The following is a 21,834-nucleotide window of genomic DNA, read 5'->3' as shown; positions in this document are numbered from 1 at the left end:
CATCAAAACCCTGTGTGAAACTTGCCCTCTCTACTTGAAGCCATTGAATTAACTGTCCCATCTGAGTATGTACTTAGATATGACATACTTTCAACATCTGCATATACAGGGTGAGTCACCTAACATTACCGCTGGATAGATTTCGTAAACCACATCAAATACTGACGAATCGATTCCACAGACCGAACGTGAGGAGAGGGGCTAGTGTAATTGGTTAATACAAACCATAAAAAAAATGCACGGAAGTATGTTTTTTTTAACACAAACCTACGTTTTTTTAAATGGAACCCCGTTAGTTGTGTTAACAAATCTGAACATATAAACAAATACGTAATCAGTGCCGTTTGTTGCATTGTAAAATGTTAATTACATCCGGAGATATTGTAACCTAAAGTTGACGCTTGAGTACCACTCCTCCGCTGTTCGATCGTGTGTATCGGAGAGCACCGAATTACGTAGGGATTCAAACGGAACAGTGATGGACCTTAGGTACAGAAGAGACTGGAACAGCACATTACGTCCACATGCTAACACCTTTTTATTGGTTTTTTTTCACTGACGCACATGTACATTACCATGAGGGGTAAGGTACACGTTCGACGGGCGTTTCATAGGACATGGAGGACGCATAAATTGGCCAGCCCGTTCTACTGATTTTACACCTCTGGACTTCTTTCTGTGGGGTATGTTAAAGGAGAACGTGTACCGTGATGTGCCTACAACCCCAGAGGATATGAAACAACGTATTGTGGCAGCCTGCGGCGACATTACACCAGAAGTACTGCGGCGTGTACGACATTCATTACGCCAGAGATTGCAATTGTGTGCAGCAAATGATGGCCACCACATTGAACATCTATTGGCCTGACATGTCTCAGGACACACTCTATTCCACTCCGTAATTGAAAACGGAAACCACATGTGTACGTGTACCTCACCCCTCATGGTAATGTACATGTGCGTCAGTGAAAAAGACCAATAAAAAGGTGTTAGCATGTGGACGTAATGTGCTGTTCCAGTCTCTTCTGTACCTAAGGTCCATCACCGTTCCCTTTGGATCCCTACGTAATTCGGTGCTCTGCGATACACACGATCGAACAGTGGAGGAGTGGTACTCAAGCGTCAACTTTAGGTTACAATATCTCCGGATGTAATTAACATTTTACAATGCAACAAACGGCACTGATTACGTATTTGTTTATATGTTCAGATTTGTTAACACAACTAACGGGGTTCCATTTAAAAAAACGTAGGTTTGTGTTAAAAAAAACATACTTCCGTACATTTTTTTATGGTTTGTATTAACCAATTACACTAGCCCCTCTCCTCACGTTCGGTCTGTGGAATCGATTCGTCAGTATTTGATGTGGTTTACGAAATATATCCAGCGGTAACGTTAGGTGACTCACCCTGTATATCCTGCAAATCACTGAAGTGCATAGCAGAGGATACATCTCATTGAAGCACTTATTAGCGTTTCTTCCTGTTCCATTCACATATGGAGTGCATGAAAAAAGGTTGATTGTGAATGGCTCTGTGTGTGCTATAATTATTCTAATGTTATCTTCACGATCCCTATGTGAGCAATATGTAGGAAGTTGAAGTATATTTCTAGAGCTATCATTTACAGCCAGTTTGTGAAACTTTGTTGGGATAGTTCATGTACACACTCACGAGCCTGCCAGTTAAGTTTCTTCAGTATCTATGTGATACTCTCCCGGGGGTTAAACAAAATTGTGAGCATTCGTGCTGGCCTTCTCTGTATACATTTAATGTCCCATGTAAGACCTGTTTGGAACAGGTCCCGCAAACTTAAGCAATACTCTTAGAATGGGTCACACAAATAATTTGTAAACAATGTCCTTTATAGACTGATTGCACTTCCCCACTATTCTGCCTATAAACTGAAGTCTACCACATACTCTATGCACAACTGAGCCTATGTGATCATTCCATTTCATATCTATTCAAAATGTTACACCCACATATTTGTATGGGTTGACCAACTTCAACTGTGGCTCCTTGATATTAGAGTCATAGGCTACTACATTTTTTTTCATTTTGTGAAGTGCGCAATTTTATATTTCTGAACATTTGAAACAGGTCGCCATCTTTGCACCACTTTCAAATCTTATGAAGATCTGACTCAATATTTAGACAGCTTCATTCGGACATTATTTCAGTGTAGATAATTGCATCATCTGCAAAAAGTCTAATTTTACTATTAGTCTTGCCCACTAGGTCATCAACATACAACTTGAAATGCAAGGTTTCCAACACACTTCCTGGGACACATCAGAAATTACTTCTATGTCTGATGATGACTCCCCATCAAAGATAACACGCTATGTCCTCCCTACCAAGAAGTCCTTAATCCAATCACAAATTTCACATTATACACCATATGGTCAAACTTTTGACAATGAGCATAGGTGTGGTACCAAGTCAAATGCTTTATGGAAACAAAGATGTACTGCATCTACCTGACTGCTTTGATACAAGACGTTCGGTATGTCATGTGAGAAAGTGCGAGTTGGGTTTTACATTATTTATGTTTTTGGAATCCATGCAGGTTGTATTGGAGGAGGTCATTCTGTTCGAGATATCTCATTATGTCCTTAGAATATGTTCTACAACAAATCGATGTCAAAGATATTGGACAGTAGTTCTGCAAATCAATTCTACTTTCATTCCTGTAGACATGTGTGATCAGTGCCTCCTTCCAATTATTGTGCACAGATTATTGTTCAAGGGATCTATGACCTAAGAGATATTACGGTTGGACAAGTGGCTAACTCAGCCACAAATTCAGTACAGAATCTGATAGGGATTCAATCACGCTCTGGAGCTTTCTTCAATTTCAGCTATTTCAATTGTTTCTAAACACAACTGACATTAATTCTGATTTTAGTCATTTTGTCAGTGGTATTAGGATTACACCGGTGCAATTCTTCTGGGTTTTCCCTTATAAAGGACCATTTGAAAACAGGGTTAAGCATTTCAGCTTTTGCTTTGCTACCCTCAATTTCAGTTCCTGTCTCATTCGCTACAGATTAGACACTAGTTTGGTGCCACTAACAGCCTTTACGTATGACTATAATTTACTTGGATTTTGCAAAAGATCAACTGACAATATTCTGCTATGGTAGTCACTGAAACCTTCGCACACTGTTCTCTTGACAGCCAAACATTTTATTCACCATCTCTCTCTCTATAGACCAACCTATTACATAGTAATCTGTTTCTTTATAAGTTTCTTTACAGTGACTGTCTACCACAGAGGGTCCCCCTACATCTACATACATACTCCGCAATCCACCACACGGTGCATGGCGGAGGGTACCTTGTACCACAACTATCATCTTCTCTCCCTGTTCCACTCCCAAACAGAACGAGGGAAAAATGACTGTCTATATGCCTCTATGCCTCTGTACGAGCCCTAATCTCTCTTATCTTATCTTTGTGGTGTTTACGTGAAATGTAAGTTGGCGGCAGTAAAATTGTACTGCAGTCAGCCTCAAATGCTGGTTCTCTAAATTTCCTCAGTAGCGATTAACGAAAAGAATGCCTCCTTTCCTCTAGTGACTCCCACCTGAGTTCCTGAAGCATTTCCGTAACACGCGCCTGATGATCAAACCTACCAGTAACAAATCTAGCAGCCCGCCTCTGAATTGCTTCTAAGTCCTCCCTCAATTCGACCTGATAGGGATCCAGTACTCAAGAATAGCTCGTATTAGTGTTTTATAAGTGGTCTCCTTCGCAGATGAACCACATCTTCCCAAAATTCTACCAATGAACCGAAGACGACTATCTGCCTTTCCCACAATTGCCATTACATGCTTGTCCCACTTCATATTGCTCTGCAATGTTATGCCCAAATATTTAATCGACGTGACTGTGTCAAGCACTACACTACTAATGAAGTATTCAACATTACAGGATTCTCTTTCCTATTCACCTGCATTAGTTACATTTATCTATATTTAGAGTTAGCTGCCATTCTTTACACCAATCACAAATCCTGTCCAAGTCATCTTGTATCCTCCTACAGTCACTCAACGACAACACCTTCCCGTACACCACAGCATCGTCAGCAAACAGCCACACATTGCTATCCACCCTATCCAAAAGATCATTTATGTAGATAGCAAACAACAGCGGACCTACCACACCTCCCTGGGGCACTTCAGATGATACCCTCACCTCCAATGAACATTCACCATCGAGGACAACATACTAGGCTATATACTTAAGAAGTCCCCTCCCACTATGACCTGTTCTACTTGGTATGTATCTATCCAATGCATGGTCAACTATTCTTTTAAAATTGAGCGATCGTTCCTGTACATGTTTCTGCCCTGTGCTGAAAGTTTCAAGTTCCTCACTGAGATACGACACTGTTTTTTTGTGTAGCACGTCAACACTCGTTGACGACTACTGATGATCAGAGAGCTGACAATATAACTTGTTGATAATGAATTTCATCCGTTAAGCACAGACGACATTGGGGCAAATTAGCCAATCATATTAACTATTAGCTGTAATAGTCAAGAATAGTAATAGCTCAAGATCCTTCCAATCATTTCACTACCAAAATGAACAATTTTCTGTGTTTCAGCATTTAAATGGTGTGTTATTTAGGCAGAGGAACAAAAACAACAACAACAACAACAACAACAACAACAACAACAACATCATCATAAGGAAATTGTGTTGAGCTCTGGGGCATTTAAGCATTCTCACAAATATGAAAAACATCCACACTATCTAAAATAAAAAGAGTTTCTCTCTAATACAATATTTTTTCCATCTTCATAGAACATTTTGGTCATTTTAAATGCTATCTATTTCATTTTTCAATTTCACATATTCTGAAATTCACATACCTGTCATAATCCAACTCACCAATACACTCACCAGTGCAAATGTATTCAATTATGGTATCTGTAAAAAGAAATGTCAGCAATGGAAGCAAACTTAAATGATGATTTTATTTATAACATAATATGTACTTTGTCTTTCAAAAACTTTATTTCACATTCATAAAGTTTATACATAACATAGTTTATTATACGTGTGTTACTCACTTTGGAAGGTAATTAGTTTGGTATATTTATATCTATTTTTGATTTTGTGGGCAACGTCATTTTGCATTCTTACTCCATGAGCCATTCTAGATTATAATTATCTGTCTGCAATGGCATTTTAAAATAATACAAAATGATTGTCCACTAGCATTTAATAAAGTCTTGTCTATGCATGTTCTCAAAACTCCATTCACCAATGAAATCAACAGACTTCTGAAGAAGAACATATTTGCCGTCAGTAATGCTACAATGTATTTTCTTCTGGTGTTTCTTGTTCACTTCATACACCGTGATCAACTTTCTCTCCAAATGAACAAAAGAGTCGGCAAATGTTGGGTCAGGACTGAGGGATGAAATAACAGAGTATCACAACTTGTTACAAATTTTTGAAGCCCATAAATTATTACTTACTGAAGCAGTGGTTCCCAATCTCTGTTCTGTGTTCATTGATCCCTAATTATTCGGCATATATCCACCCCCCCCCCCTCCCCCACAACAACGATCTCTACTGCTATTACAAAAACACACACACAACTGAATTCTATTTACTTTCCCTCCTTTGTAACAGCTCTTGCACGTGACTAGCAGATGAGGTGTAGTAAATTTATTAAGCAAAAGAGATCCATAGGAAAAAAAGTTGGCTATCAATGCACTAGTTGCTTCATACTTAGTGTAAAACTTACACTCCTGGGAACTTGATGACAGTTCATTCATCTCATCACGTTTCACAGGTATGATGATTTCTTGTGATGGTTTCTGCAAAATACATCTCTGTTTCACAACCTGCAACATTGCAACATTTGCTGAATGTTGTGTGAATCAGGAATGATCAACAGCATGAGGATGCAGAAGGTAATGAAAAGCACTGCATTCAAGATACATAATGTTTATCCACTGGACATGTGGCCTGTAATCGAAAAAGTGTCACAACGCTCTCTCCATTGGTAAGATTACTGGCTAGACCCCCATTTAGATCTCCGAGAGGGGACTGCCAAGGTGGAGATGACCATGAGAAAAAGACTGAATAATCAACGAAAGGGTAATATTTTTACGAACTGGGGTATGGTTCTGTCACAGGTTTAAATGTGACAGGGAAGCTAGAAAATCTGAGAACAGAAATGCTAAAGCTCAATATACATGTAGTGGGAGACACTGATGTGAAATGGAAAGAACACAAGTATTTCTGGTCAGACAAACATAGGATAATAACAGCAGCAGAAGAAAAAGATATAAGGGGACAGGATTTGTTATGAATAGGGAGGTAGAGCAGAGAGTGAGCTACTGCGAACTGTTCAGTGATCAGGACTGTTCTCACCAGATTCACCAGCAAACCAATGCCGATGATGATTGATCAGTTATAAATGTGAATGATGCAAGAAGCAGATGAAGAGATAGATAAAGTATACGAGGATACTGAATGGGTAATTCAGTATGTAAATTGAAACTAAGAAGGAATAAAAGGAAAGATTACAGGAGAATACGTGCTTGGCACTAGGAATGACAGAAGAGAAAGACTAATTGAGCTCTGGAATAAATTTCAGATGGTAACAGCCAAATACTCTGTTCAAAAATCACAAGAGGTGGTGGTATACTTCGAGAAGACCAGGAGACAAGGTGAGGTTCCAACTGGATTACATCATGATGAGACACAGAGATTCCAAAATCAGATATTGGATTGCAATGTGTACCAAGGTGCAGATACAGACTCGGATCACAATTTAGTAATGATGAGTTTAAGAGAATCGTCTGAAAGAATCAACTTAGGAGAAAGTAGAATACTGAAGTACCGAGGAATGACAAGACATGTTTCAAGTTCACTAAGGATATAGATACTGCAATAGTAACACCAGAGTAGGCAGTTCCGTTGGAGAGTGGACATCTTTGAAATGGGCAATTAGGTATGTTTGGCACACAAACATAGGTACCTGGAAGGTAACTGTGACGAAACCTTGCGTATCAGATGAAATACTTCCGACTGATCAGCAGAAAAAGTAAATACAAATATGTTCAGGGGGAGACAGGAATACAGCAACATAAATCCCTTTGGAATGAAATATGAGGGCTATCCAGAAAGTAACAGACGTGTTTATCTATTGTGGCAATACATGGGGCTACAGCCACCATTTGTTGTCATAATGTTCCTACACTTAGTGAGCATCCATGGTGGTAGTGTGTGATTTGTGTCTCACCTACTCTGCTTTCTGTGACGTGCACTGCAATAGCAAACCCCACCAATTGTGAAGTGTGTTCTTCAATTACATTTTTGTTGGCAAAAAACCACAAATCAATTGAAATCTTTTGTGATATTTGTGAGATGTATGGAAAAGGAGTAATAAGTGAAAGCCAAGTGAGTCAGTGGTGCACTGATTTTAAAAGTGGCCATACCAATGCTTACAATGAGGACCGCAGTGGTAGGCCTACCCTTGTAATTGAGGAATTGGTGATGAAAATCAAGGACAAAATTTATGAAAATCGTAATCTCATGATTACAGAACTTTTGCAGCATTCTCCTCAATTTTCACAGAGGTTGGTGCACGAAACTGTGATGAAGACTCTTGTTAGCACAAATTTTGTGGTTGGTTGGTTGGTTGGTTTGGGGGATGAAAGGGACCAGACTGCTACGGTCATCGGTCCCTTTTTCCAAAGACAAAGAACACACACAGAGAACAAAAACGAACAGAATAGATCACAGACGATACAGAACAGGAGAAACGGAGACAGGGACAAGACAAAACGAACTAAAACCACACAGAGTGTGACAGTGGTTGGCCGACCATAGAAATAAAAAAGGAAAAGCCAACCACTTAGAAACACATTAAAAGATCAGTTTAAAATCATAGGCCAAAGGCCAGAATCAGCACAAAAAATAAAATAAAACAGAAACACTCAGATGAAAGAATAAAAACTCCCTGCCCTAATAAAACGTAAAACTAAGGCAGCCATAACAGGGTCATCAGATAAAACGGCAGGGAGCGTATCAGGCAGCGCAAATGTCTGCCTGACCACAGCTAAAAGGGGGCAGGCCAACAGAATGTGGGCCACTGTCAAAGCCGCCCCGCAGCGACATACAGGAGGGTCCTCCCGGCGCAGTAAATAACTGTGTGTTAGCCGGGAGTGGCCAATGCGGAGCCGACAAAGGACGACTGAGTCCCTGCAGTTGGCTCGCATGGATGACCGCCACACAGTCGTCGTCTCCTTAATGGCACGGAGTTTATTGGGTGTAATCCGATCGCGCCATTCAGCGTCCCAAAACGCAAAAACTTTTCGGCGGAGGACTGCCCGCAAATCAGCCTCTGTGAGGCCAACATCCAGAGATAGTTTACTCGTGGCCTCTTTCGCCAGGCGGTCAACATGTTCATTGCCTGGGATACCGACATGACCGGGGGTCCACACAAAGACCACAGAGCGGCCGCAACGCGCAAGAGTATGCAGGGACTCATGGATAGCCATCCCCAGACGAGAACGAGGAAAACACTGGTCGAGAGCTCGTAAACCGCTCAGGGAATCGCTACAGATAACGAAGGACTCACCTGAGCAGGAGCGGATATACTCTAGGGCTCGAAAGACGGCGACGAGCTCAGCAGTGTAAACGCTGCAGCCAGCCGCCAAGGACCGTTGTTCGGAATGGTCCCCTAGAGTTAGCGCATACCCGACACGACCAGCAACCATCGAACCGTCGGTGTAAACAATTCCAGAGCCCTGATACGTGGCCAGTATGGAATAAAAGCGGCGGCGGAAGGCCTCTGGAGGGACCGAGTCCTTCGAGCCCTGTGCCAAATCGAGCCGAAGGCAAGGGCGAGGAACACACCACGGGGGTGTACGCAGAGGCGCCCGGAACGGAGGTGGAACAGGGAAAAACCCAAGCCTGCAGAGAAGCTCCTTGATGCGTACGGCGATCGGACAACCTGACCGGGGCCGACGGTCTGGCAGATGGACGACTGACTGCGGGAACAGGACACGATAATTTGGATGCCCGGGCAGACTTAGAACATGGGCAGCATAAGCGGCCAGCAAACGTTGGCGCCGGAACCGCAGTGGAGGTACACCTGCCTCCACTAGTACGCTGTCCACAGGGCTGGTGCGGAAAGCACCAGTGGCAAGGCGTATCCCGCTGTGGAGAATTGGGTCCAGCACCCGTAACGCAGATGGGGATGCTGAGCCATAAGCCAGGCTCCCATAATCCAGACGGGACTGGATTAACGCCTGGTAGAGCCGCAACAGGGTAGAGCGGTCGGCGCCCCAGCGGGTGTGGCTCAAGTATCTCAGAGCGTTTAGATGCCGCCAACACGTCTGTTTAAGCTGCCGGATATGAGGCAGCCAAGTCAACCGGGCATCGAAAACCACCCTCAAAAACCTGTGGGTCTCCACCACAGCAAGGAGTTCGTCGCCAAGATAAAGCCGCGGCTCAGGATGGACTGTTCGGCGCCGGCAGAAATGCATAACGCGGGTCTTGGCTGCCGAAAACTGAAACCCATGCGCTACAGCCCAAGACTGCGCCTTATGGATAGCTCCCTGTAGCTGACGTTCAACAGCTGCAATGCCAGTAGAGCTGTAATAAAGGCAGAAGTCGTCAGCATACAGGGAAGCAGAGACAGAAGTTCCCACGGCCGCAGCGAGCCCGTTAATGGCTATTAAAAACAGGCAGACACTTAAAACAGAACCCTGTGGCACACCGTTCTCCTGGACGTGGGTGGAACTATAGGAGGCTGCGACTTGCACGCGGAAGGTACGATACGACAGGAAATTGCGGATAAAGATCGGCAGAGGGCCCCGAAGACCCCATCCATGAAGCGTAGAAAGGATGTGATGACGCCATGTCGTATCGTACGCCTTCCGCATGTCGAAAAAGACAGCGACCAGGTGCTGACGGCGGGCAAAGGCAGTACGGATGGCCGACTCCAGGCTCACCAGATTGTCGGCGGCGGAGCGGCCTTTCCGGAACCCACCCTGAGATGGAGCCAGAAGGCCCCGAGACTCCAGTACCCAATTTAAGCGCCGGATCACCATCCGTTCGAGAAGCTTACAAAGAACGTTGGTGAGGCTAATGGGGCGGTAGCTGTCCACCTCCAAAGGGGTCTTTCCAGGTTTCAAAACGGGGATGACAACGCCTTCCCGCCATTGCGACGGAAACTCCCCCTCGACCCAAAGACGGTTGTAAAGATCGAGAAGGCGCCGCTGGCAGTCCACTGAAAGGTGTTTCAGCATCTGACAGTGGATGCCATCTGGCCCAGGAGCGGTATCAGGGCAAGCAGCTAGGGCACTGCGAAATTCCCACTCACTGAATGGAGCATTGTAAGATTCTGGGTGGTTGGTGCGAAACGAAAGGCTCCGACGTTCCATCCGCTCTTTAACGGAGCGGAAGGCCTGGGGGTAATTCGCAGAAGCGGAACTCATAGCAAAATGCTCTGCTAAGCGATTGGCAATGACGTCGGAGTCAGTACAAATTGCTCCATTCAGTGAGAGCGCAGGGACGCTGGCAGGGGTCCGATAGCCGTAGACGCGTCGAATCTTGGCCCAGACCTGCGAAGGAGTGACATGGAGGCCAATGGTGGACACATACCGCTCCCAGCACTCCTTCTTACCTTGGCGGATAAGGAGGCGGGTCCGCGCACGCAGCCGTTTGAAGGCGATAAGGTGGTCTAAGGAGGGATGTCGCTTGTGACGCTGGAGCGCCCGCCGGCGATCTTTAATCGCTTCAGCGATCTCAGGCGACCACCAAGGCACAGCCTTCCGCCGAGGGGACCCAGAAGAACGGGGAATGGCAGATTCGGCGGCAGTAACGATGCCGGTGGTGACCGATTGAACCACCGCATCAATGTCGGCATTAGAGAGAGACTCAAGAGCGGCAGTGGAGGAGAACAAGTCCCAGTCAGCCTTATTCATAGCCCATCTGCTAGGGCGCCCAGAAGAGTGACGCTGTGGTAGTGACAGAAAGATCGGAAAGTGGTCACTACCACACAGGTCGTCATGCACACTCCATTGGACAGACGGTAAGAGGCTAGGGCTACATATTGAAAGGTCAATGGCGGAGTATGTGCCATGCGCCACACTGAAGTGTGTGAAGGCACCATCATTTAAAATCGAGAGATCGAGCTGCGACAATAAATGCTCAACGATGGCACCTCGACCTGTTACCACTGACCCACCCCACAGAGGGTTATGGGCGTTGAAGTCGCCCAATAGCAAGAAAGGTGGCGGCAATTGGGCTATCAGCGCAGCCAGGACATGCTGCGAGACATCACCATCCGGTGGAAGGTAAAGACTGCAGACGGTAACAGCCTGTGGTGTCCACACCCGAACAGCGACAGCCTCTAAAGGTGTGTGGAGAGGGACAGACTCGCTGTGCAGAGTGTGAAGGACATAGAGGCAGACGCCACCCGACACCCTTTCATATGCTGCCCGGTTCTTATAATAACCCCGATAGCCACGGAGGGCGGGGGTACGCATTGCTGGAAACCAAGTTTCCTGAAGAGCAATGCAGAAGAAAGGGTGAAGGCTGACAAGTTGTTGGAGCTCAGCTAGATGGTGGAAAAAACCGCCGCAGTTCCACTGGAGGATGATATTGTCCATGGCTGAGAAAGGCGTGAAAGGACTGGGAAGGCAATTTACGCCGCTTGTTCACTCACTGCCACCGATTCAGTACCCGTACGAGAGGCATCCATGGCGTCTGAGGGACCAGCGAGATCAAGGTCCTCAGCGGACGCTAGAATCTCGACTGCATCCGCAGACGCAGAGCGCGAAAGGTGCGGTGGGGTTGGCGCCACCGCAAGTTCTTTGGCCTTAGAGGTCTTTCTCTTGGACTTCTCTCGCTGAACCTTGGGTTGCACCGGCTGGGAAGGCTTCACCGATTCAGTCTCTGGGACAGAGGAGGATCGCGAAGCCCTACGCCCGGCCGCTGGTGAGGACTTATGCCACTGGCGGCAGTCATCCTTCCCGCTGGTGGAACCCTGGGAAGGGAGGGTCCCAAGGGAACACTTACGGGCGAGAGTAGCCGAAGAAGTTAGACGCTTCTCCGGCTGAGAAGCGGGGACGGACGTCCCCGACGGGTGGGAGGAGGTTGCTCCTGAGGTAGGTGGTGCAGGAGCAACCGGTTGGGTAGAGCCCCCCACACGCAAGGGGGCAGGAGGAGTCTTACTGCTTATCGAGCTGGCTGGAAGTCTCGAAACTGATGGAGCGAGCACAGTTGTCGTAGCAGCTGCATAAGAAGATGTAATTCTCACAGGATGGAGTCTGTCATATTTCCTTTTGGCCTCAGTATAGGTCAGCCGGTCCAGGGTCTTATATTTCATAATTTTGCGCTCTTTCTGAAAGACTTGGCAGTCAGGCGAGCAAGGTGAATGGTGCTCCCCGCAGTTGACACAGATGGGAGGCGGGGCACATGCAGTATCGGGATGAGACGGGCGGCCGCAATCTCGACATGTGAGGCTGGAAGTGCAGCGGGAGGACATATGGCCGAACTTCCAGCACTTGAAGCACCGCATCGGGGGAGGAATATAGGGCCTGAAGTCACATCGGTAGACCAACACCTTGACCTTTTCCGGTAACGTATCACCCTCGAAGGCCAAGATGAAGGCACCGGTAGCTATCTGATTTTCCTTCGGACCCCGATGAACGCGCCGGACGAAATGTACACCCCTGCGCTCTAAGTTGGCGCGCAGCTCGTCATCAGACTGCAAAAGAAGGTCCTTATGGTAAATAACTCCCTGAACCATATTTAAACTCTTATGCGGCGTGATCGTAACAGCAACATCCCCCAGCTTGTCACAAGCAAGCAACCGTCGTGACTGGGCAGAGGATGCCGTTTGGATCAGGACCGATCCAGAGCGCATTTTTGACAAGCCCTCCACCTCCCCAAACTTGTCCTCTAAATGCTCGACGAAGAACTGAGGCTTTGTAGAGAGAAAAGACTCCCCATCGGCTCTCGTACAAACTAAAAATCGGGGCGAATAACTATTACCTCCATCCTGAGACTTACGCTCCTCCCACGGCGTGGCCAGAGAGGGGAACGTTTTCGGATTGTACTTTTCAGCATTAAAGTGAGCCCGAGAACGCTTAGAGACTGCTGGCGGCTGGCCGCCAGCGAGAGATGATGTACCACGCTTCATTGCGGGTCATCTGCCCTGATGCCACCTACTCCGACCAAGGGCCCTCCCCACGGGCGCCACCCAGCCGCAGCAATAGCCACCTGGCAGGATGGCCGTTGCCGGGAGTCCTGATACCCCAGGAGGATAGGCATCTACTCCTTGGCATACGTGGGGAGTTAACGGCGCAGGCATCAGTAGAGCGATCCCTGTGTTGTCAGGGGGCTACAACCAAGAGGGTACATGGCGGCCCCACCACAACGGACTGGCTACCGTGCTGGATCTTAGGTGCAAAACTGTTCAAGGGCGTCGTCGCAGTTAAAAGAAACACTGCAGAGTGCAGCGTGGGAATCGCACACAGGGACGTATCCTCGCCCAAGAGATGGAAAACGAGCGGGACACCATTGCAACGACGAAAAAGCCGGCTAAAGGTCTCAATGCACGACGGATACAGTGCACCATGTAAGGCGCCCTTCCCCAATTGGCTCGCTCTTCGGAATAATTTAGAAAGATGGAGGTCAAACCCAAGAGGGGACCATCACATAAGGCCGAAACATGTGAGACTCCTTTTAGTCGCCTCTTACGACAGGCAGGAATACCGCGGGCCTATTCTAACCCCCGAACCCGCAGGGGGACAAATTTTGTGCCACATGGGTTCCCAGAATCATAATGGAAGGCCACTGACCTTCCTTTAACATTATGAGAAAAATGGTAACAAAGTTACTGATTATGTCTTAACTGGGGCAAGACCTGGGTGAAGCATGTCAACTGTGAAACAAAAAAGGCACTCAATGGAATGGGGACACACAAATTCACCAAAGAAACCAAGGAAGTGTTCGCAAACACTGCTAACAAGAAAGATCATGTCTATTGTGTTTTTGGGACTCTTAAAGGAGTGATTCTCATTGATATCTTTGAACATACACTGAAAAAGTTAAGACAGGCAATACAAAACAAGCGTTGGAGAAAACTTAGTGCAAAAGTGTTGTTTTTTCACAACTCGCATCCATGCAATGCCAAGCATACCCATGAGCTCCTAAAGGGTTTTTAATGGGAACGTGTTTGATCAACCACAATACAGCCCAGATTTGGTGCCGAGGGATGACCACCTCTTCCCAGCAATGAAGACATGGCACACTACAAAGCACTTTATATACTGAAACCTAACTGCGTGCCAGTATAAATCACAGGCTGCAGATTTCTAAGTGATGCTACTGAAAATGTTGTGCCATGGTGTGATAAGTGCCTCAACCTGAATGACGATTATGTAGAAAAATGGCTATAGAGTGTACCTCTAAATGTATAAAATAAAATTTGGTTTTTCCATAGTGTTAATTTTTTTTATTTCAAAATGTCTGTTACTTTGTGGATGGCCCCGACAAATAGCAAATTCAGGACAGCCAAGGCGACATGGCTGCAGGAAAGGTGTGAAGAAATCTGAAGAAAATGGTAGTTGGGAGCCCTGAGTCAGCAACAGAAAAGTCAGAATAACTTTTGGTGAAATTAAGATCAAGGGTGGTAACATTAACAGTGCAATGGGAATCCACTATTACATGCAGACGAGAGAGCAGATAGGTGGAAAGAATGCAATGAAGGCATCTACGAGGAGGACGACTTGTCTGATACTTGACAGAAGAAGAAACAGAAGTTGACAGGGAAGAGATGGAGATCCAGTATTAGAATCAGAATTTAAAAGAGCTCTGGAAGACTTGAGAACAAATAAGGCAGAAGGAACGGATACTATTCCATCAGAATTTCTAAAATCACTTGGGAACTGGCAACCAAATTACTATTCAAATTGGTGTGTAGAAGCTATCAGACCAGCAACATACTATCAAACTTTTGGAAAAATATCCACAAAATTCCAAAGATAGCAGGGACCGGTAAGTGCAAAAACTAGCACAAATCAGCTTAACAGTCCATGCATCCAATGATGAAACCTCTAATATCAAAATTAGCCACAGCACTGAAGGCTTGTTTTTCAACATGGATGAAAAGCCTCCACAGACAAAACAATGATTGGCACAAATGTTTTTCTTCCATAGTTACATCCTTAATGCTTTAATATGAGAATCACTTCTAAAGTTCTGCACGTGGTAAGATAGAATTGAAGAAAATAATTTATTTTACAAAAAATCTTTGTAGGCCTTCATTCTTGCTCATGCGGCTTCCCAACATTTTGGCAACTTCTGTATTCTGGATAGGGCACCTTCATTGTTGAGCTAAATGATTACTTAGGTCACCTAACTGTACGCTTCATCAATTGTATCAAAACATTTTTCACGGAGTTGCTGCTTCAATTTGGGTAGCAAATCAAATCTGTTAAGCTCATATCAGGACAGTATGGTGCAGAATACTCTGGAGAAACAGCTTGTAGTATGAGGCTATCACGGACATCCCCTGGGGCATTCCATTTGTAGTTATGACTCCATTTATGTCATGCGTAAAGACCATCACTTCCACCTTTAATCACTGGTGGTGGTATTTTTACAGTTGTGGAGAGTCAGAAATTTCTTTCATTTATTTTACAATATCAGCCATTTCACATGAACCATTGAGGCGGACTTTGGAGACTGTGTTGGAACTCTTATAGCAGTGCAAGCAGCTTCAACAGTTGATATTAGTATTTCATAAAACTACTATGTCCGAAGATCTTCCCATGTTAGGTCGAAATGTTTATGCAGGAATTCTTATTCTGACTACTCTTGCTTTCGTTGCTGCGATTTCTACTTTGCTGTGTTTCTCGTTCTCTTTCTTGCATTTCAAAAAATGTGTGTGAAATCTTGTGGGACTTAACTGCTAAGGTCATCAGTCCCTAAGATTACACACTACTTAACCTAAATTATACTAAGGACAAACACACACACACACACACACCCATGCTCGAGGGAGGACTCTAACCTCCGCCGGGACCACCAGCACAGTCCATGATTGCAGTGCCTTAGACCGCTTGGCTAATCCCACGCGGCTTTCTTGCATTTGCTCTGGGGTTTCATTTACTGATGTTTTCATTATGTAGCAAATGGAGTGGAACACTATTTTTCAGTTCACCCTTCAGAATAATATACACATTACATTACACAATAATGACAAAATACAAGCACACAGGAAATAGAATTTTCTATGTGCCAATTACAATAAAAAGCCTGTGTATACAAAAGGTAGTGCAAAAGACTTGTGTTGCCAACATAAAAATAAAATATTAAGGCTTCAAAGAACAACGTATAAGGAATTCTTTTGCTTAATGATATGGTCATATTGTTGCATAAACTAGCAACCCAAGATTCCAGACAGAAATGTTAACACATTAAGATTGTTGCTCATTCCTTGCCAAGGCCGATTATGAATTCAGTGCCTGATAGTCTTGGCCCATTCTGTTGCATGAACATGAATTCAGTGCTCTGCAACATGAAGAGACAGCTGATTTTGATGCATATTCCTGTTTCACATTATAATAATGTACTTCTACTTTAAATCAGTAATACTAACTCATCTTTGTAAATTTTGTGACTTTACCAGTTTTGATACTAGGTGCCTCATATACAGAAGAATGGAAAGAAACCTGAGGATCAGTTAGATGATGATGATCAGTTTGGCTTTAGAAAAGGTAAAGGGATCAGAGAGGCAGTTCCCACATTGGACTTGTAAGCAAGATTGAAGAAAATCAAGACATGCTCACAGCAATCATTGACCTAGAAAAAGTGTTCGGCAATGAAGATGGTGCAACGCATTCAAAAATCTAAGAACAACATGGGCAAGTTATTACGAAAAACAGGTAATACACAAAACATACAAGAACCAAGAGGGAATGATAATGGAAGACAACGAATAAAGTGCTCGGATTAAAAAGGGTGTACAACAGGGCATGCATAGTATTGAAAAAATTTATATGTTACTAATATACAATTTTTTTTACGTGTCTGCTAAATTACAAGATGGTATTCTGGTGGGAACATGTTAAAATAAATTTTATTTTTCTGGTAAACACAGCATCCACCACGCAGTCTATAGACTTGTGCCTTGGAAATATTAATTGGCAAGAAACACATAATGGTGTCAAATCAATTGTTAGTCTCATTTAAAGACAATTTATTGCAGCATTAGAATCAAACAATTGAATTTAAAGTCAGAACTGGCTTTTCCATGTTAACTACAAAAATGTTTGAACATACATCATATCAACACATGCTCGATACAGACTATGAATAATTTAATTAATTGTACCTTATTTAACAAACAAATTAACATTAATTAAAGTCACTAATTAATCAATGATGACAGGCGAAATACCCTCAGACTTCAAGAAGAATATAATAATTCCAATCCCAAAGAAAGCAGGTGTTGACAGATGCAAAAATTACCAAACTCAGTTTAATAAGTCACAGCTGCAAAATACTAACACGAATTTTTTACAGACGAATGGAAAAACTGGTGAAGCCGACCTCGGGGAAGATCAGTTTAGATTCCATAGAAATGTTGGAACATGTGAGGCAATACTGACCTTACGACTTATCTTGGAAGAAACATTAAGGAAAGGCAAACCTGCGTTTCTAGCATTTGTAGACTTACAGAAAGCTTTAGACAATGTTGACTGGAATACTCTCTTTCAAATTCTAAAGGTGGCAGGGGTAAAATACAGGGAGCAAAAGGCTATTTACAATTTGTACAGAAACCAGATGGCAGTTATAAGAGTCGAGGGACATGAAAGGGAAGCAGTGGTTGGGAAGGGAGTGAGACAGGGTTGTAGCCTCTCCCCGATGTTATTCAATCTGTATATTGAGCAAGCATTAAAGAAAACAAAAGAAAAATTCGGAGTAGGTATTAAAATCCATGGAGAAGAAATAAAAACGTTGAGGTTCGCCGATGACAGGAAGAGCAGTTGAACGGAATGGACAGTGTCTTGAAAGGAGGGTATAAGATGAACATCAACAAAAGCAAAACGAGGATAATGGAATGTAGTCGGAATAAGTCGGTTGATGCTGAGGGAATTAGATGAGGAAATGAGACGCTTAAAGTAGTAAAGGAGTTTTGCTATTTGGGAAGCAAAATAACTGATGATGGTCGAAGTAGAGAGGATATAAAATTTAGACTGTCAATGGCAAGGAAAGCGTTTCTGAAGAAGAGAAATTTGTTAACATTGAGTATAGATTTGAGTGCCAGGAAGTCGTTTCTGAAAGTATTTGTATGGAGTGTAGCCATGTATGGAAGTGAAACATGGATGATAAATAGTTTGGACAAGAAGAGAATAGAAGATTCCGAAATGTGGTGCTACATTTTTTTCTTCTTCTTCTTTTTCTTTTTTAATCTTATGGGACTTAACTGCTAAGGTCATCAGTCCCTAAGCTAACACACTACTTAACCTAAATTATCCTAAGGACAAACACACACACACACCCATGCCCGAGGGAGGACTCGAACCTCCGCCGGGACCAGCTGTACAGTCCATGACTGCAGCGCCTTAGACCGCTCGGCTAATCCCACGCGGCATGTGGTGCTACAGAAGAATGCTGAAGATTAGGTGGGTAGATCACATAACTAATGAGGAGGTATTGAATAGAATTGGGGAGAAGAGGAGTTTGTGGCACAACTTGACAAGATAAAGGAACCAGTTGGTAGGACATGTTCTGAGGCATCAAGGGATCACAAATTTAGCATTGGAGAGTGTGGAGGGTAAAAATCGTAGAGGGAGACCAAGAGATGAATACACTAAGCAGATTCTGAAGGATGTAGGTTGTAGTAAGTACTGGGAGATGAAGAAGCTTGCACAGGATAGAGTAGCATGGAGAGCTGCATCAAACCAGTCTCAGGACTGAAGACCACAACAACACGATGATGTTACTATTTACAATGAATTGTTTACAGTGCTTTACAATCAGAAACTTTCTATTACCTTCAACAAGTATCGATATAACAGGACGGTCTTTTGCAAAATAATCTGAGGCTTTTAGCATCTCTTCATTTGATAGTCTGTATGTTAACGTGGTAATTGTGGGGTATAAATTACAAAGTATGAAATTAATTAAGAGTTAATTTATCTGGTCTTCTTGGGTACAAAAAACAAGGTGCTGGTTCATAAGGAAGCATAAACACATGAATTTTATGAACATCATAGTCTTTAAAACAAGAAATAACTTTTGCTTTAACTTTGGCTTTGCTTAAAGGAATGAATTATTGATACTTCTGAGCTCCTGCGACTGCTATACTTCATAAACTTGAACAGGATTTAATATTTTGTTACCAATAGGGTTTTGCAAACTAGCTTTGCCTGTAAGCTTTTTTATTGTGTCGCCAGCACCATCAAGCACTCTCTTTCCATGTGAAGCAGCATAAAAATCCCATTTTACCTCAATTCTTTCAAAATCATCAACATGAAGATGTAAGTTAGACAAGTTTTTTAGATTCTTATATTATGCAGCTGAGCCATCACTGAAGTAATAAATTTTGTTCAAATTAGAAAAAAAAAAAAAAAAAAAAAAAAATCAAATTTCACGAACTCTAATAAGTTATTTTTGGAACACATATAAGAATGCTGTATTGCGAGCCAAACTATCTCAGATAAAAAAAAAATTCTGTAGCTAAGAATATTTTTTTCTTTATTCTGATGTTTTGTCTTACAATGCACTGTGGCCATGGAATTACTCCAATGGAACCCTTGGGTTCCATCTTGAGGCACGAAAAAATAATTTTCAGCAAAATCACACATAACAATGGCTTCATTCCAAATTAGTGGAGTTTTGTTCTCAGAAAAAAGCTGATTGTTGTTTTGCAGCACAGTCATGTCATTTTAGATGTGTTCACTGTGTACATCACTGTGTACAAAAATCTTCCACAAATATCTCTGTTGATTTGGTTACAGTTCAAGTTTTTTTGAGGTGGCATTGTGCATGTTGCTCCAGATACTGGACGGCGAGAGTTCCAATGTATGTTACGGGTTCCAGGAATTTGGGACTGCATAGATGGAGAATTTTACGGATGGACAGAAGGTATGCAAGGAGGTTTGAGCCTGATTGATATGGTTTTGCAGAACTACGAGGGCCGTTCAGAAAGTAACCTCCGGTTGATTTAAAAAAATACACCAAGTTAAATAAAAATATTTTAATATATACATCTTACAACTACATCTTTGCACTATTTTTCTACATAGTCTCCATAGCGATTGAGGCACTTATCGTATCTCTTCACAAGCTTTGAAATTCCTTCTGCATAAAAATCACCCGCTTGTGCCTGGAGCCAGCCCGTGACCGCATCTTTGAGCTCTTCGTCGTCATCAAACCGCTGTGACCCGAGCCATTTCTTCAAATGCATGAAGAGGTGATAATCACTTGGCGCCAGGTCTGGGCTGTAAGGTGGATGGTTGATAACGTCCCACTTGAAGGACTCAAGAAGGGCCGTTGTTCTGCGAGCAGAGTGAGGACGGGTGTTATCGTGCAAAAAAACGATACCGGAAGTCAGCATACCACGGCGTTTGTTCTGTATAGCCCGTCGTAACTTTTTTATTGTTTCACAGTACACGTCTTGATTAATGGTCGTACCACGTTCCATGAATTCAACCAACAACACCCCTTTGGCATCCCAAAACACCGTTGCCTCTCGAAATATATCGAGGGTCTCACTGAGGCCTTCAGAGACCGTAATTACTCTCCCAACCTTGTACAAAAACAGGTTTTACCTTTCTAGTTACCCAACACCTCCCAAAGTCTGGTGAGACCAGCCATGGAGGAATTTTCCCCTTGTGACTCAGTACCACCCAAGACTGGAGCAACTGAATTATATTCTCCATCAGGGTTTCGACTTCTCTTGTTGTGCCCTGAAATGAGAAATGTTGTACCCACTATCCTTCCCACCCCTCCCACAGAGAGATTCTGCTGCCCACCACAACTACACAGTATCCTCATCCATCCCTACACAATCCCTGCTCCCAATCCTTGCTTCATGGCTCACATCCCTGTAATATGACATAGATGCAAGAGCTGTCCCACACATCCTCCCACCACCACCACCACCACCACCACCACCACCTATCCCAGTTGGGTCACAAACATCACCTACCCCATCAAAGGCTGGGCTACCTGTGAAACCAGTTATGTGATCTACAGGCTTAGCTGCAAGCTGTGTGCTGCATTCTACGTGGACAAGACAACCAACAACCCAGCTATCCACATGAATGGCCACTGACAAACTGTGGCCAAGAAATAACTGGACCATCCTGTTGCTGAGCATGCCGCCCAACACAACATTCTTCATTTTAATGACTGCTTCACAGCCTGCACCATCTAGATCCTTCCCACCAACACGAGATTTTCTGAATTGCGCAGGTGGGAACTCTTCCTGCAATATGTCCTGTAACCCTCCTGGCCTAAACATTCATTAGTCGTTGTCCTCACCCATCTAGCCCCTCCCCCCCCCCCCCCCTTGCCCTCCACAAATTGCACCTAGCTGCACTACTCTCCACCTCCTCCATGCACGCTCCCTGCAGCACTTTACTGTCCCACACCCGTACCCTGCTCTCCATCTCTGCCCCAGCCTCCTCCTTACAATCACCCAGTTACCTCTCCCATTATGCTGAACTGCGCAGTAAACCTGGGTTCGATGTGGGGTGGGTGGACTACTGTGGCCTGTTGTTGGGTTGTGAACCACTGAGGGCTACGGCGGGACAAAGCCTCTCC

At 44.0% G+C, this 21,834-nt stretch overlaps 1 protein-coding gene across 14 annotated transcripts in view; it reads right to left on the bottom strand.

The window, feature by feature from the left end:
- LOC126175207 (oocyte zinc finger protein XlCOF6.1-like) overlaps nucleotides 1–21,834 on the bottom strand; it is a 78,629-nt gene that overhangs the window by 19,025 nt on the left and 37,770 nt on the right. For 6 of the 14 annotated variants that reach the window (XM_049921824.1, XM_049921823.1, XM_049921821.1 and 3 more), the window contains one exon: nucleotides 4,887–4,944. The exons of 7 other annotated variants lie outside the window; for them this stretch is intronic. The gene's annotated coding sequence lies outside the window, so the exon portion shown is untranslated. Of the gene's footprint in view, nucleotides 1–4,886; nucleotides 4,945–5,770; nucleotides 5,871–21,834 lie in introns of all 14 variants that reach the window. One more of the 14 variants, XM_049921827.1, reaches the window with a different exon arrangement.

The sequence above is a fragment of the Schistocerca cancellata genome, chromosome 3, assembly GCF_023864275.1.
Source record: "Schistocerca cancellata isolate TAMUIC-IGC-003103 chromosome 3, iqSchCanc2.1, whole genome shotgun sequence".
Taxonomy (NCBI): Eukaryota; Metazoa; Arthropoda; class Insecta; order Orthoptera; family Acrididae; genus Schistocerca; species Schistocerca cancellata.
The sequence above is the reverse complement of the archived record's forward strand: the minus strand, read 5'-3'. Positions and strand labels throughout refer to the sequence as shown.